Here is a 14,685-nt window from a genome sequence, read left to right on the forward strand (position 1 = left end):
CATATGATTGCCTTTGTTGGTTTCCCACATAGTTAGCCTCATCCCAATCACCTCCTTCAATGCCTATTTCCTCTTGATCTTGTGTGTGTATTGCAGCCACTTGCTTTGTTTCTAATTGCCTGGTAAGCTCTGCTAGTTGCTTGGCAAACACCTTGTTTTGGGCTAGAATTGTATCAACATGGTTCAGCTCCATGACTCCCTTAGTGTTGTGCCTTTCTGATGCATAGTAGTACTCATTCTCAGCCACTGTCTCGATCACTTCAATGGCTTCTTCCACAGTCTTTTTCCTGTTCAATGAACCTCCTGATGAATGGTCTACAGCCTTCCTTGATTCATAAGAGAGCCCATCATAGAAGATGTGCAGTTGCACCCAATCATGGAACATGTTTGGTGGGCATTTCCTTGTCAAGTCCTTGAATCTCTCCCATGCCTCGTAGAGAGTTTCACCATCTTGTTGTCTAAAAGTCTGAACCTCAGATCGAAGCCTATTGACCTTTTGTGGAGGGTAGAAACGTGCCAGAAACTTGCTTTCCACCTCATCCCATGTTGTTAGACTCCCCCTTGGGAATGATTCCAGCCACTTAGCTGCTTTGTCCCTAAGTGAAAATGGGAACAAAAGCAGTTTATAGGCATCTTCCTGGACTCCATTGGACTTCACAGTGTCACAAATTCTCAGGAATTTTGTGAGATGTTGGTTTGGGTCTTCATTAGCACTTCCTCCAAAGGAACAATGATTTTCCACAAGTGATATTAGCTGTGGCTTGAGCTCAAAATTGTTGGCCTGAATGGGTGGTTTCTGGATGCTACTACCACAATTCCCAGAGGTTGGGTTTATGTATGAACTAAGAACCCTCCTCTCAGGGATGGCATCGTTTCCATCAGCTCTCTCATGGTTGTGAACTTCTCTATCCATGTTGAGATCTAAAGCTTCCTCAAAATTGTCCTCAGATTCTCCTTCAGATTCCTCTTCTCCCACTACTCTCTTCCCTCTTGCTTCCCTTCTAAGTCTATGAAGGGTCCTCTCTGGTTCGGTATATGGAGGAGTTGATGTCTCTCCTCTCCTACCTGTCATACAAGAACACAGCTCAAACACAAACAAGTGAAATACTATTGGTTAATGGAAGAGTATGGTTAGCTCAATTGAGGAATTAATTCAAACAGTTAGTGAGTCAGTGAGTTAGTTGAATGAATTTAAAGGCATAAAGAAGGAAAGCATGTAACCAAGTGCAGAAATTAAAATTCAACAAGTATCTTGAACAGAATTAACAAAGCAAGAGAAAATTGCTCAATCTAGTTAGCTTCCAATTTGAGAATTGTCAATCGAAAACCAATCCCGGCAACGGCGCCATAAACTTGATGCACATAAACTAGTTATGCTACGATTTAGGAAATTGCACGATCGGCAAAATTCCTTCCGGCAAGTGCACCGGTTATCGTCAAGTAAAAACTCACAATAGAGTGAGGTCGAATCCCACAAGGATTGGTTGAATGAGCAATTCGGATTAGAAGTGTGTTCTAATTGAGCGGAATCAAGGTTTGAGATGAGAATTACGGAATGTAAAATTGGCGGGAAAATAAATAACAAGAAAATTAAATGGCGGAATCTTAAATTGCATGAATTAAAGAGCAGAATGTAAATTGCTGAAATTAAAAGGGAATGGGGGTGATTGCAAGAATTGAGTTGCAGAATGTAAAGAGAAGATGGAAATCAGAAATGGGAATTCATTGGGTTATAGGAGATATTGAGATCTCCGAATCAAAACATGTTTATCTCTTCCTCAACCAATGCGTTCATTGAATTTTGCTTGGCAATCTTATATGATTGGATCCCAATTCCTTGGCTCACCAATGCTCTCTAAAAACAAACAAATTCCCAATCCCTTGGTTTAAATGTTCATAAGAAGAGATGATGCTTGATCACTGATTATACCACACAATTTCATGAACCACAATTTGGTAGGATTACATGTCACAATATCCATCCAAACCCCAATCCAATCCACTGTGAGAAAGCTTCTCTAGCATGAATCCTCCATTCCTTTCCCAAGGCTCCGAAGGATTCCAAGTATGAGTAGTTTCTTTCCCAAGACAACTACTCAATGGAATTAGATCGAGAAGCTTTCTAACAAAATTCAAGAGAAAAGATTGAAGAAGAAGATAAACTATTATTGATTCATTGAATTACAATAGAGCTCCCTAACCCAATGAAAGGGGGTTTAGTGAATCGTAGCTCTGAATTCAATTACAAAGAAAAGGAAAACTAGCTAAAAGTGAAAGTAAAAGTCCCTCTAACTTAACTTCTATCCTATTTATACACTTTCTATATTGAGCTTCAGTTGTGCTTCTTGGGCTTTGAGGCCTCTCCTTGCTTTCCTTTTGCCTTGGGTTTATGATCCATAATCTTGATGAGGTTGTTGATCCAAATCCTGTAACATTTATTGAGCCAACTTAGTGATAATCAAATAATGACACATGACTCAATAAATTGAGATTTCAAACTCATCAATCCTTCAGGCCCAATCCCATAAACCATGATATTCAATTGGGTTTCATACCAAAGTAAGTTTAAGTTAATATTTGTGCTCAAAGACTAACTTAAATCACAATATTTTTGGCCCAGAAACCTTTTCCAAGAGTGGCGTTTAAGTTGTAGTTTAAGCTTAAACTGCAGCTTAAACGCCAGACACTTCCAGTGTGATGCCAAGGCATCATAGGCTAGTTTCACTAGCATTTTTCTGTTAGTTTTAGTTGTTTTATGCATTTTCTTGAGCTTAAAGTAACCAAAAATGGTTAAATGAAGAACAAAGCAATGAACCATCCAAACAACATGATTTGATGCATATTCCATGAGTTTTAGTTATAATACTTAAATGCTATGAATGGAAGATTCTCATGAAATTTGCAAGACTTTGATGCAATTGCTTGGATGATTTCAGGGAAGAAGAGGCTAGGCAAGGAAGCAACAAAATCAATAAAGGAAGCTTGAATATCACATGTGGAGTTTAAGTTCCAGTTTAAGCCTAAACTAGAGCTTAAACGCCAAAAATCATGAAGGATAAGAAATGCTGGAATTGAAGTTTAACCTCCAGTTTGACCTCAAACTGGAGGTTAAACGCCAGAATGAAAAGCCTCACTAAAGAAGCATTCCACGTTTAACCTCCAGTTTGACCTCAAACTGGAGGTTAAACGCCAGAATGAGTATGCCACCCAGGGAGGAGTTCCACGTTTAACCTCCAGTTTGACCTCAAACTGGAGGTTAAACGCCAGAACCAGGAAGAGTACCAGGGAGCCATTCCACGTTTAAGCTCCAGTTTGACCTCAAACTGGAGCTTAAACGTGTTCGACAGCTTTTCTACTCCAGGGTTGCTCTCTCCATTTCCACGTTTAACCTCCAGTTTGACCTCAAACTGGAGGTTAAACGTGTTCGACACCTCCAGGGCCACCATTCTAAGCTTCCACGTTTAACCTCCAGTTTGACCTCAAACTGGAGGTTAAACGTGTTCGACCTCCAGTATGCCTCCACCCTTTTCCACGTTTAACCTCCAGTTTAACCTCAAACTGGAGGTTAAACGTGTTCGACCTCCAGGGCTGCCCTTCCTATCTCCACGTTTAAGCTTCAGTTTAACCTTAAACTGAAGCTTAAACGTGTTCGACTACATGACTCTCCAGGGCTACCTTCTTCCATTTCCACGTTTAAGCTTCAGTTTAACCTTAAACTGAAGCTTAAACGTGCTTCTACAAAAGGCCTCACTGGAAGTGTCTGGCGTTTAAGCTGCAGTTTAAGCTTAAACTACAACTTAAACGCCACTCTTGGAAAAGGTTTCTGGGCCAAAAATATTGTGATTTAAGTTAGTCTTTGAGCACAAATATTAACTTAAACTTACTTTGGTATGAAACCCAATTGAATATCATGGTTTATGGGATTGGGCCTGAAGGATTGATGAGTTTGAAATCTCAATTTATTGAGTCATGTGTCATTATTTGATTATCACTAAGTTGGCTCAATAAATGTTACAGGATTTGGATCAACAACCTCATCAAGATTATGGATCATAAACCCAAGGCAAAAGGAAAGCAAGGAGAGGCCTCAAAGCCCAAGAAGCACAACTGAAGCTCAATATAGAAAGTGTATAAATAGGATAGAAGTTAAGTTAGAGGGGACTTTTACTTTCACTTTTAGCTAGTTTTCCTTTTCTTTGTAATTGAATTCAGAGCTACGATTCACTAAACCCCCTTTCATTGGGTTAGGGAGCTCTATTGTAATTCAATGAATCAATAATAGTTTATCTTCTTCTTCAATCTTTTCTCTTGAATTTTGTTAGAAAGCTTCTCGATCTAATTCCATTGAGTAGTTGTCTTGGGAAAGAAACTACTCATACTTGGAATCCTTCGGAGCCTTGGAAAGGAATGGAGGATTCATGCTAGAGAAGCTTTCTCACAGTGGATTGGATTGGGGTTTGGATGGATATTGTGACATGTAATCCTACCAAATTGTGGTTCATGAAATTGTGTGGTATAATCAGTGATCAAGCATCATCTCTTCATATGAACATTTAAACCAAGGGATTGGGAATTTGTTTGTTTTTAGAGAGCATTGGTGAGCCAAGGAATTGGGATCCAATCATATAAGATTGCCAAGCAAAATTCAATGAACGCATTGGTTGAGGAAGAGATAAACATGTTTTGATTCGGAGATCTCAATATCTCCTATAACCCAATGAATTCCCATTTCTGATTTCCATCTTCTCTTTACATTCTGCAACTCAATTCTTGCAATCACCCCCATTCCCTTTTAATTTCAGCAATTTACATTCTGCTCTTTAATTCATGCAATTTAAGATTCCGCCATTTAATTTTCTTGTCATTTACTTTTCCCGCCAATTTTACATTCCGCAATTCTCATCTCAAACTTGATTCCGCTCAATTAGAACACACTTCTAATCCGAATTGCTCATTCAACCAATCCTTGTGGGATTCGACCTCACTCTATTGTGAGTTTTTACTTGACGATAACCGGTGCACTTGCCGGAAGGAATTTTGCCGATCGTGCAATTTCCTAAATCGTAGCATAACTAGTTTATGTGCATCAAGTTTATGGCGCCGTTGCCGGGGATTGGTTTTCGATTGACAATTCTCAAATTGGAAGCTAACTAGATTGAGCAATTTTCTCTTGCTTTGTTAATTCTGTTCAAGATACTTGTTGAATTTTAATTTCTGCACTTGGTTACATGCTTTCCTTCTTTATGCCTTTAAATTCATTCAACTAACTCACTGACTCACTAACTGTTTGAATTAATTCCTCAATTGAGCTAACCATACTCTTCCATTAACCAATAGTATTTCACTTGTTTGTGTTTGAGCTGTGTTCTTGTATGACAGGTAGGAGAGGAGAGACATCAACTCCTCCATATACCGAACCAGAGAGGACCCTTCATAGACTTAGAAGGGAAGCAAGAGGGAAGAGAGTAGTGGGAGAAGAGGAATCTGAAGGAGAATCTGAGGACAATTTTGAGGAAGCTTTAGATCTCAACATGGATAGAGAAGTTCACAACCATGAGAGAGCTGATGGAAACGATGCCATCCCTGAGAGGAGGGTTCTTAGTTCATACATAAACCCAACCTCTGGGAATTGTGGTAGTAGCATCCAGAAACCACCCATTCAGGCCAACAATTTTGAGCTCAAGCCACAGCTAATATCACTTGTGGAAAATCATTGTTCCTTTGGAGGAAGTGCTAATGAAGACCCAAACCAACATCTCACAAAATTCCTGAGAATTTGTGACACTGTGAAGTCCAATGGAGTCCAGGAAGATGCCTATAAACTGCTTTTGTTCCCATTTTCACTTAGGGACAAGGCAGCTAAGTGGCTGGAATCATTCCCAAGGGGGAGTCTAACAACATGGGATGAGGTGGAAAGCAAGTTTCTGGCACGTTTCTACCCTCCACAAAAGGTCAATAGGCTTCGATCTGAGGTTCAGACTTTTAGACAACAAGATGGTGAAACTCTCTACGAGGCATGGGAGAGATTCAAGGACTTGACAAGGAAATGCCCACCAAACATGTTCCATGATTGGGTGCAACTGCACATCTTCTATGATGGGCTCTCTTATGAATCAAGGAAGGCTGTAGACCATTCATCAGGAGGTTCATTGAACAGGAAAAAGACTGTGGAAGAAGCCATTGAAGTGATCGAGACAGTGGCTGAGAATGAGTACTACTATGCATCAGAAAGGCACAACACTAAGGGAGTCATGGAGCTGAACCATGTTGATACAATTCTAGCCCAAAACAAGGTGTTTGCCAAGCAACTAGCAGAGCTTACCAGGCAATTAGAAACAAAGCAAGTGGCTGCAATACACACACAAGATCAAGAGGAATAGGCATTGAAGGAGGTGATTGGGATGAGGCTAACTATGTGGGAAACCAACAAAGGCAATCATATGATCCACATTCCAACACTTACAACCCAGGCTGGAGAAACCACCCAAACTTTGGGTGGGGAAACCAACAAACCCAACCACAAAACCACAAACCTTACAACCACAACCAACATAACAATTCCACATACCAAAACTCCAACCAAAGATCATACCAAGCCACACAAAGCACCTACTCCCAACCACATATCATGGCCAAAATAATCAACATACCCAACCTAATCCGAACCAACAATTTCAAGATCAATTAAACCGGATAGAAGGAATGCTTGCAACCATGAGCCAAGACATAATTGAATTGAAAGCTTTTAAGGAAGAAGTAAATTCTAACTTGCAAAACCAAGGAGCTGCCATCCAGAAGCTAGAAAATCAAATTTTGTATTTGACTAAGCAAGCCCCTGGGACAAGCGGTTCTCATGCTGCCAAGGCTATTGCAAGGGAAGAATGTAAGGCCATAACCATCAGAAGTGGAAAGAATCTAAAGGAGATTTCAAGGGAAACCACAGAGGATGAAGCAAAGGAAAATGTGAAAGACAAAGAACAAGGACAATCTGTTACACCGTTTGCAACAAAAGAAAAAGAAAAAGAGGTCCTGAAGCCTTACACACCTAAAGCACCTTATCCTCAACGTTTGATGAAAAGTGAAAAGGATGGCCAATTCTCCAGGTTCTTGGAGATTTTCAAGAAGCTTCAAATCAACATTCCCTTTGCTGAGGCAATAGAGCAAATGCCACTCTATGCAAAATTCTTAAAAGAATTAATGACCAAGAAGAGAAGCTGGAGAAATGAGGAAACTGTGTTGTTAACTGAAGAATGCAGTGCCATCATTCAGCACAAATTGCCTCAGAAATTGAAGGACCCAGGCAGTTTCCAAATCCCCTGCATTATAGGAGAAGTCATGGTGGAGAAGGCCTTGTGTGATTTAGGGGCCAGCATCAATTTGATGTCGCTAACAATGATGAGAAGAATGAAGATTGAGGAAGCCAAACCAACAAGAATGGCCCTCCAATTGGCAGATCGAACTTTTAAATTCCCTCATGGGATAGTTGAGGATTTGTTGGTGAAAGTGGGAGAATTTATATTTCCTGCTGATTTTGTGGTGTTAGATATGGAGGAAGAAGCCAAAGCTTCAATAATTCTGGGAAGACCCTTCCTAGCTACTGCTGGAGCCATCATAGATGTACAAAAGGGTGAACTCACTCTTAGACTACATGATGAGAAATTGGTGTTTAATGTATTCAAGGCAATGAGCTATCCATCAGAATCACTAAGGGAATGCATGAGGGTTGATGTAGTGGACATTGCAGTACAAGAAACTTTTGAGGAAACAATAAAGGAATTGGCAGAGGAGGAGTTCACCAAGGACATTGAAGTTAGTGATATCAAGGGTGCTGACACAACCATGCTAAGCATGCCAGAGAGAGTGAAAGAAGAAAAGGAAGCACCAAAACCTGAGCTCAAAGCCTTGCCCCCTAATCTCAAGTATGCATACTTGGGTAGTGATGAGAGTCACCCTGTTATCATTAGCTCTGCCCTGAGCCAAGAACAGGAAGAAGAATTGATCAAGGTGCTGCAAACTCATCAAGATGCCATTGGATGGACCCTAGCTGATTTGAAGGGGATAAGTTCATCCATATGCATGCATAAAATCTTGTTAGAAGAGGATGCTAGACCCTCCATTCAAGCTCAGAGAAGATTGAATCCCGTCATGAAAGAAGTGGTACAAAAGGAAGTCAAGAAGTTATGGCAGGCAGGGGTAATCTACCCCATTTCTGATAGCCCATGGGTTAGTCCCATCCATGTAGTTCCTAAGAAAGGTGGCATAACTATGGTACCAAATGAGAAGAACGAACTCATACCCACAAGAACCGTCACTGGGTGGAGGATGTGCATAGACTACAGGAAGCTCAATGAAGCCACCAGAAAGGATCATTTCCCACTCCCATTCATGGATCAGATGCTTGAAAGGCTTGCCGGACATGCTTACTATTGCTTCTTGGATGGATATTCAGGATACAACCAAATAGTAGTTGATCCGAGTGATCAAGAGAAAACATCATTTGTTTGTCCATATGGAGTTTTTGCTTATAGACGCATGCCCTTTGGATTGTGCAATGCACCTGCCACTTTCCAAAGATGCATGCTGTCCATCTTTTCAGACATGATTGAAAAATTTATTGAGGTCTTCATGGACGATTTTTCTGTATTTGGGGATTCTTTTCCCAGCTGCCTACACCACCTTGCCTTGGTGCTTAAGAGGTGCCAAGAGACTAACCTAGTATTAAACTGGGAAAAGTGTCATTTCATGGTCACAGAAGGAATAGTCCTTGGCCACAAAATCTCTAATAGAGGCATGGAGGTGGACAGAGCTAAGGTGGAAATCATTGAAAAACTACCTCCACCAAGTAATGTCAAGGCAGTTAGGAGTTTTTTGGGACACGCTGGTTTTTACAGAAGGTTTATTAGAGACTTTTCTAAAATAGCCAAACCTTTGAGTAACTTGCTTGTCTCTGATACACCCTTTGTATTTGATAAAAATTGTATGCTAGCCTATGAACTTTTGAAGCAAAAACTTTCCTCTGCACCTATCATTGCCCCACCTGATTGGAACTTACCTTTGAACTGATGTGTGATGCATCAGACCTTGCTATTGGGGCCGTGTTAGGACAAAGGAAAGACAATTTGGTGCATGTGATTTATTATGCCAGTAAAGTCTTGAATGCTAACCAAAGAATTACACAACCACTGAAAAAGAACTCTTGGCAATAGTCTTTGCATTTGACAAATTTAGATCTTATCTCATTGGATCTAAAGTCATTGTCTTCACTGATCATTCAGCTTTAAAATATTTACTTGCTAAACAAGAATCTAAACCAAGACTTATTAGATGGGTTCTTTTGTTGCAGGAATTTGACATTGAAATCAAAGACAAGAAGGGTGTAGAGAACAAGGTGGCAGATCATTTATCAAGGATACCATGTGAAGAAGGAAGCACACAAAGCACACATATAAATGAGTACTTTCCTGATGAACAACTCATGGTAATTCACAAAGCACCCTGGTTTGCAGACATAGCAAATTTCAAGGCCACTGGGAGTTTACCTTTGGAATTTAACAAACATCAAAGGAAGAAATTGGTAAATGATGCCAAATACTTCATCTGGGACGAACCATACTTGTTCAAAAAATGTTCCGATGGCATACTCAGAAGATGCATATCCGAGGAAGAAGGAAGGGAAGTTTTATGGGACTGCCATGGCTCCACTTATGGAGGGCACTTTGCAGGAGAAAGAACAGCAGCTAAGGTGTTGCAGTGTGGTTTTTATTGGCCCACTATCTTCAAAGATGCAAAAGAATTAGTGAAGCACTGCCATGAATGCCAGAAAGCTGGGAACTTGCCAAGAAGAAATGAAATGCCACAACAATTCATTCTGGAACTTGAATTGTTTGATGTATGGGGGATAGATTTCATGGGACCATTTCCCTCCTCATACTCAAATAATTACATTCTTGTGGCAGTAGACTATGTCTCCAAATGGGTTGAAGCAATAGCAACTCCAACCAATGATAATAAGGTAGTCATGAACTTCCTCAGAAAACACATTTTTTGCCGTTTTGGGGTTCCAAGAGCAATCATCAGTGATGGAGGAAGCCACTTCTGCAACAAACCATTAGAGGCATTGCTTCTAAAATATGGAGTCAAACACAGGGTAGCCACACCATACCATCCACAGACAAGTGGGCAAGCCGAAATATCTAACAGAGAACTCAAAAGGATCCTGGAAAAGACTGTGGGAACTTCAAGAAGGACTGGTCGATTAAGCTAGATGATGCTCTTTGGGCATATAGGACAGCTTTCAAAACACCAATTGGAATGTCTCCTTACCAACTAGTATATGGAAAAGCTTGCCATCTGCCACTGGAGTTGGAGCACAAGGCATACTGGGCCTTGAAACTTCTGAACTTGGACAACAAAGCCGCTGGAGAAAGAAGGATGTTGCAAATTCAAGAGTTGGAAGAATTCAGAGCGGAAGCTTATGAGAATGCCAAAATTTACAAAGAAAGAGCAAAGAAGAAGCATGACAGCAACATAGCCCCAAGGAAATTTGAAGAAGGGCAAAAAGTATGCTCTACAATTCTAGGCTGAAGCTATTTCCAGGAAAGCTAAAATCAAGGTGGTCTGGACCATTCCTTGTCACCAAGGTCTCCAATTATGGACAAGTAGAAATCATGGAAGAAAAGTCACAACGAACCTTCATTGTTAACGGTCAAAGACTCAAACATTACTTGGGAGATGTGGAGGAGAAGGACAAAGTAAATATCACCTCAACTGAGGAAGCTGACCGTCAAGCTAATGACGTTAAAGAAGCGCTTGTTGGGAGGCAACCCAACCTGAGGTAATACCTTGTTGCTGTTTCTTTTATTTGTTTCAATAAAAAGGGTAAAGTAGTTTCTGTGCATTGCAAAGAATTAAGTTTGGTGTTTCACCCAAACAATGAATTCATGGATCAATAAGTCAAAGGGGAATGTGTGACTCTAAGTTTGGTGTTCCACCATAAAGATCAACTGAACACAACAACCTTTGAATTATATGAAAGGAACAACTATTCTAAGCAGTCACAGAAATGCTTAAAACCCTTAGTAGCACATCATTCCAAGATAACTCAAGGATTCAAAGAACAGAGAGAAGTAAGTGGGAGACTAAGTTTGGTGTTCACACACCAACCTAAGAATCCGATACTTACCCACACATAGTTGAGCTAACCACTCAAGTGCTTGAGAAGCAAGCAACTTCATTACTCTTTGCAGGAAAGGAAACAAGAACCTTAAAGCATGAAGCAACATTTAGGAAGAAGAAGGAGAAATCAAATGTTTCCTGACAACAAAGAGAAAACAAGGAATTTCACAAGGTGGTATTGTTCCTTGATAATTCTTTAAAAAGGGCAAACAAAAGCATGCGTGTTCTGGTTTAACTGTAAATGTTGAATCTTTCTGGAATGTGTAGTTTTTTTTTTAGTATGTTGTTTGTTAATTGCTTTGAATAAAGTGAATGCCTAGATGTTTGGATATAACTTCACCTTCTTAAACAAGTGCGTGCCATGCTTGTTCTGTTTCCAAAAATAAAAGAAAAGTTTGAACAAAAGTAACTTGGCTAAATTAGTGACAAATCAAGTAGAATTAAGTGGTGGTATGCATGCTTGATTGTTTAGTCAGATCACTAAAATTAGAGTGTAGAATTATCATTTTTTATGTAGAAAGTGAAAATTGTCTATGGATCTTGATGAATAAATGTCTTTGGCCATGAAAAAGAAAGAAAAAGAAAAAGAAAAAGCCACGGAAAAAGGCAACCAAAAAGCAAAAAAAATTGAGAAAATAAGCTAGGTACCAATGGTTTGAACTTCTGAGACAAATGCCTGTGGTGTTTATGTATTAAGGATATGCTTGGATGAATAGGTTCTGAGGAGTGTTTCAACACTTGGTAACTTGGGTTAACTAACCCGGGATTATCAACCAAAAGTCCATTATCAAGAGCAACCTAAATACAAAACATTTAGTCACACAAAGAGGTGCTGGGCACCAATGTCTCAAGAAGAAATGTGAACTAAAATGCCTAAAGTGGATATGTGTAGTGCACTGATAAGAAAAAGAAAATGCCAAAGGCTTGTGCAACACATGACACTAAGCAAACAAGGAGCAAAAGAAGCTCTAAGAAAAAGAAAAGAAAAACAAGAAGAGAAAAGTGCCAAAGACATAAGAATAACAAGAGGCCATAGCAATGTTTGATGGATGCAATGAAAAAGTGATAATCCTACCTGATAAGTATGAAAAAGTGATGCTGCAACTTTCTGCATAAAACCCTTCTGATGAACTTCAAATGCTTGCTAATATAGCCAATGTAATTGCTTTCTGTTTCATACTTTCTTCTCAAATAACTCAGGACTTGCTTAGGGACAAGCAAGTATTAAGTTTGGTGTTGTGATGCCAAGGCATCATAGGCTAGTTTCACTAGCATTTTTCTGTTAGTTTTAGTTGTTTTATGCATTTTCTTGAGCTTAAAGTAACCAAAAATGGTTAAATGAAGAACAAAGTAATGAACCATCCAAACAATATGATTTTGATGCAAATTCCATGAGTTTTAGTTATATACTTAAATGCTATGAATGGAAGATTTCTCATGAAATTTTGCAAGACTTTGATGCAATTGTTGGATGATTTCAGGGAAGAAGAGGCTAAGCAAGGAAGCAACAAAATCAATAAAGGAAGCTTGAATATCACATGTGGAGTTTAAGTTCCAGTTTAAGCCTAAACTGGAGCTTAAACGCCAAAATCATGAAGGATAAGAAATGCTGGGATTGAAGTTTAACCTCCAGTTTGACCTCAAACTGGAGGTTAAACGCCAGAATGAAAAGCCTCACTTAAGGAGCATTCCACGTTTAACCTCCAGTTTGACCTCAAACTGGAGGTTAAACGCCAGAATGAGTATGCCACCCAGGGAGGAGTTCCACGTTTAACCTCCAGTTTGACCTCAAACTGGAGGTTAAACGCCAGAACCAGGAAGAGTACCAGGGAGCCATTCCACGTTTAAGCTCCAGTTTGACTCAAACTGGAGCTTAAACGTGTTCGATAGCTTTTCTACTCCAGGGTTGCTCTCTCCATTTCCACGTTTAACCTCCAGTTTGACCTCAAACTGGAGGTTAAACGTGTTCGACACCTCCAGGGCCACCATTCTAAGCTTCCACGTTTAACCTCCAGTTTGACCTCAAACTGGAGGTTAAACGTGTTCGACCTCCAGTATGCCTCCACCCTTTTCCACGTTTAACCTCCAGTTTGACCTCAAACTGGAGGTTAAACGTGTTCGACCTCCAGGGCTGCCCTTCCTATCTCCACGTTTAAGCTTCAGTTTAACCTTAAACTGAAGCTTAAACGTGTTCGACTACATGACTCTCCAGGGCTACCTTCTTCCATTTCCACGTTTAAGCTTCAGTTTAACCTTAAACTGAAGCTTAAACGTGCTTCTACAAAAGGCCTCACTGGAAGTGTCTGGCGTTTAAGCTGCAGTTTAAGCTTAAACTACAACTTAAACGCCACTCTTGGAAAAGGTTTCTGGGCCAAAAATATTGTGATTTAAGTTAGTCTTTGAGCACAAATATTAACTTAAACTTACTTTGGTATGAAACCCAATTGAATATCATGGTTTATGGGATTGGGCCTGAAGGATTGATGAGTTTGAAATCTCAATTTATTGAGTCATGTGTCATTATTTGATTATCACTAAGTTGGCTCAATAAATGTTACAGGATTTGGATCAACAACCTCATCAAGATTATGGATCATAAACCCAAGGCAAAAGGAAAGCAAGGAGAGGCCTCAAAGCCCAAGAAGCACAACTGAAGCTCAATATAGAAAGTGTATAAATAGGATAGAAGTTAAGTTAGAGAGGACTTTTACTTTCACTTTTAGCTAGTTTCTTTTCTTTGTAATTGAATTCAGAGCTATGATTCACTAAACCCCCTTTCATTGGGTTAGGGAGCTCTATTGTAATTCAATGAATCAATAATAGTTTATCTTCTTCTTCAATCTTTTCTCTTGAATTTTGTTAGAAAGCTTCTCGATCTAATTCCATTGAGTAGTTGTCTTGGGAAAGAAACTACTCATACTTGGAATCCTTCGGAGCCTTGGGAAAGGAATGGAGGATTCATGCTAGAGAAGCTTTCTCACAGTGGATTGGATTGGGGTTTGGATGGATATTGTGACATGTAATCCTACCAAATTGTGGTTCATGAAATTGTGTGGTATAATCAGTGATCAAGCATCATCTCTTCTTATGAACATTTAAACCAAGGGATTGGGAATTTGTTTGTTTTTAGAGAGCATTGGTGAGCCAAGGAATTGGGATCCAATCATATAAGATTGCCAAGCAAAATTCAATGAATGCATTGGTTGAGGAAGAGATACATGTTTTGATTCGGAGATTCAATATCTCCTAAACCCAATGAATTCCCATTTCTGATTTCCACTTTCTCTTTACATTCTGCAATTCAATTCTTGCAATCACCCCATTCCCTTTTAATTTCAGCAATTTACATTCTGCTCTTTAATTCATGCAATTTAAGATTCAGCCATTTAATTTTCTTGTCATTTACTTTCCCGCCAATTTTACATTCCGCAATTCTCATCTCAATCTTGATTCGCTCAACTAGAACACACTTCTAATCCGAATTGCTCACTCACCAATCCTTGTGGGATT

At 39.7% G+C, this 14,685-nt stretch overlaps 2 non-coding genes across 2 annotated transcripts; one reads left to right on the forward strand and one right to left on the reverse strand.

Annotated features, from left to right (window-relative positions):
• The first annotated feature begins 383 nt into the window (after positions 1-383).
• LOC112725668 (small nucleolar RNA R71) lies at positions 384-487 on the forward strand. Its single transcript, XR_003164760.1, has one exon. It is a non-coding gene; the product is annotated as a small nucleolar RNA R71 (small nucleolar RNA).
• A 5,470-nt stretch (positions 488-5,957) lies between these two features.
• On the reverse strand, positions 5,958-6,061 carry LOC112725680 (small nucleolar RNA R71). The gene has a single exon (XR_003164771.1). It is a non-coding gene; the product is annotated as a small nucleolar RNA R71 (small nucleolar RNA).
• Positions 6,062-14,685: the final 8,624 nt, after the last annotated feature.

Source organism: Arachis hypogaea, chromosome 11 (assembly GCF_003086295.3).
Source record: "Arachis hypogaea cultivar Tifrunner chromosome 11, arahy.Tifrunner.gnm2.J5K5, whole genome shotgun sequence".
Classification (NCBI taxonomy): domain Eukaryota; kingdom Viridiplantae; phylum Streptophyta; class Magnoliopsida; order Fabales; family Fabaceae; genus Arachis; species Arachis hypogaea.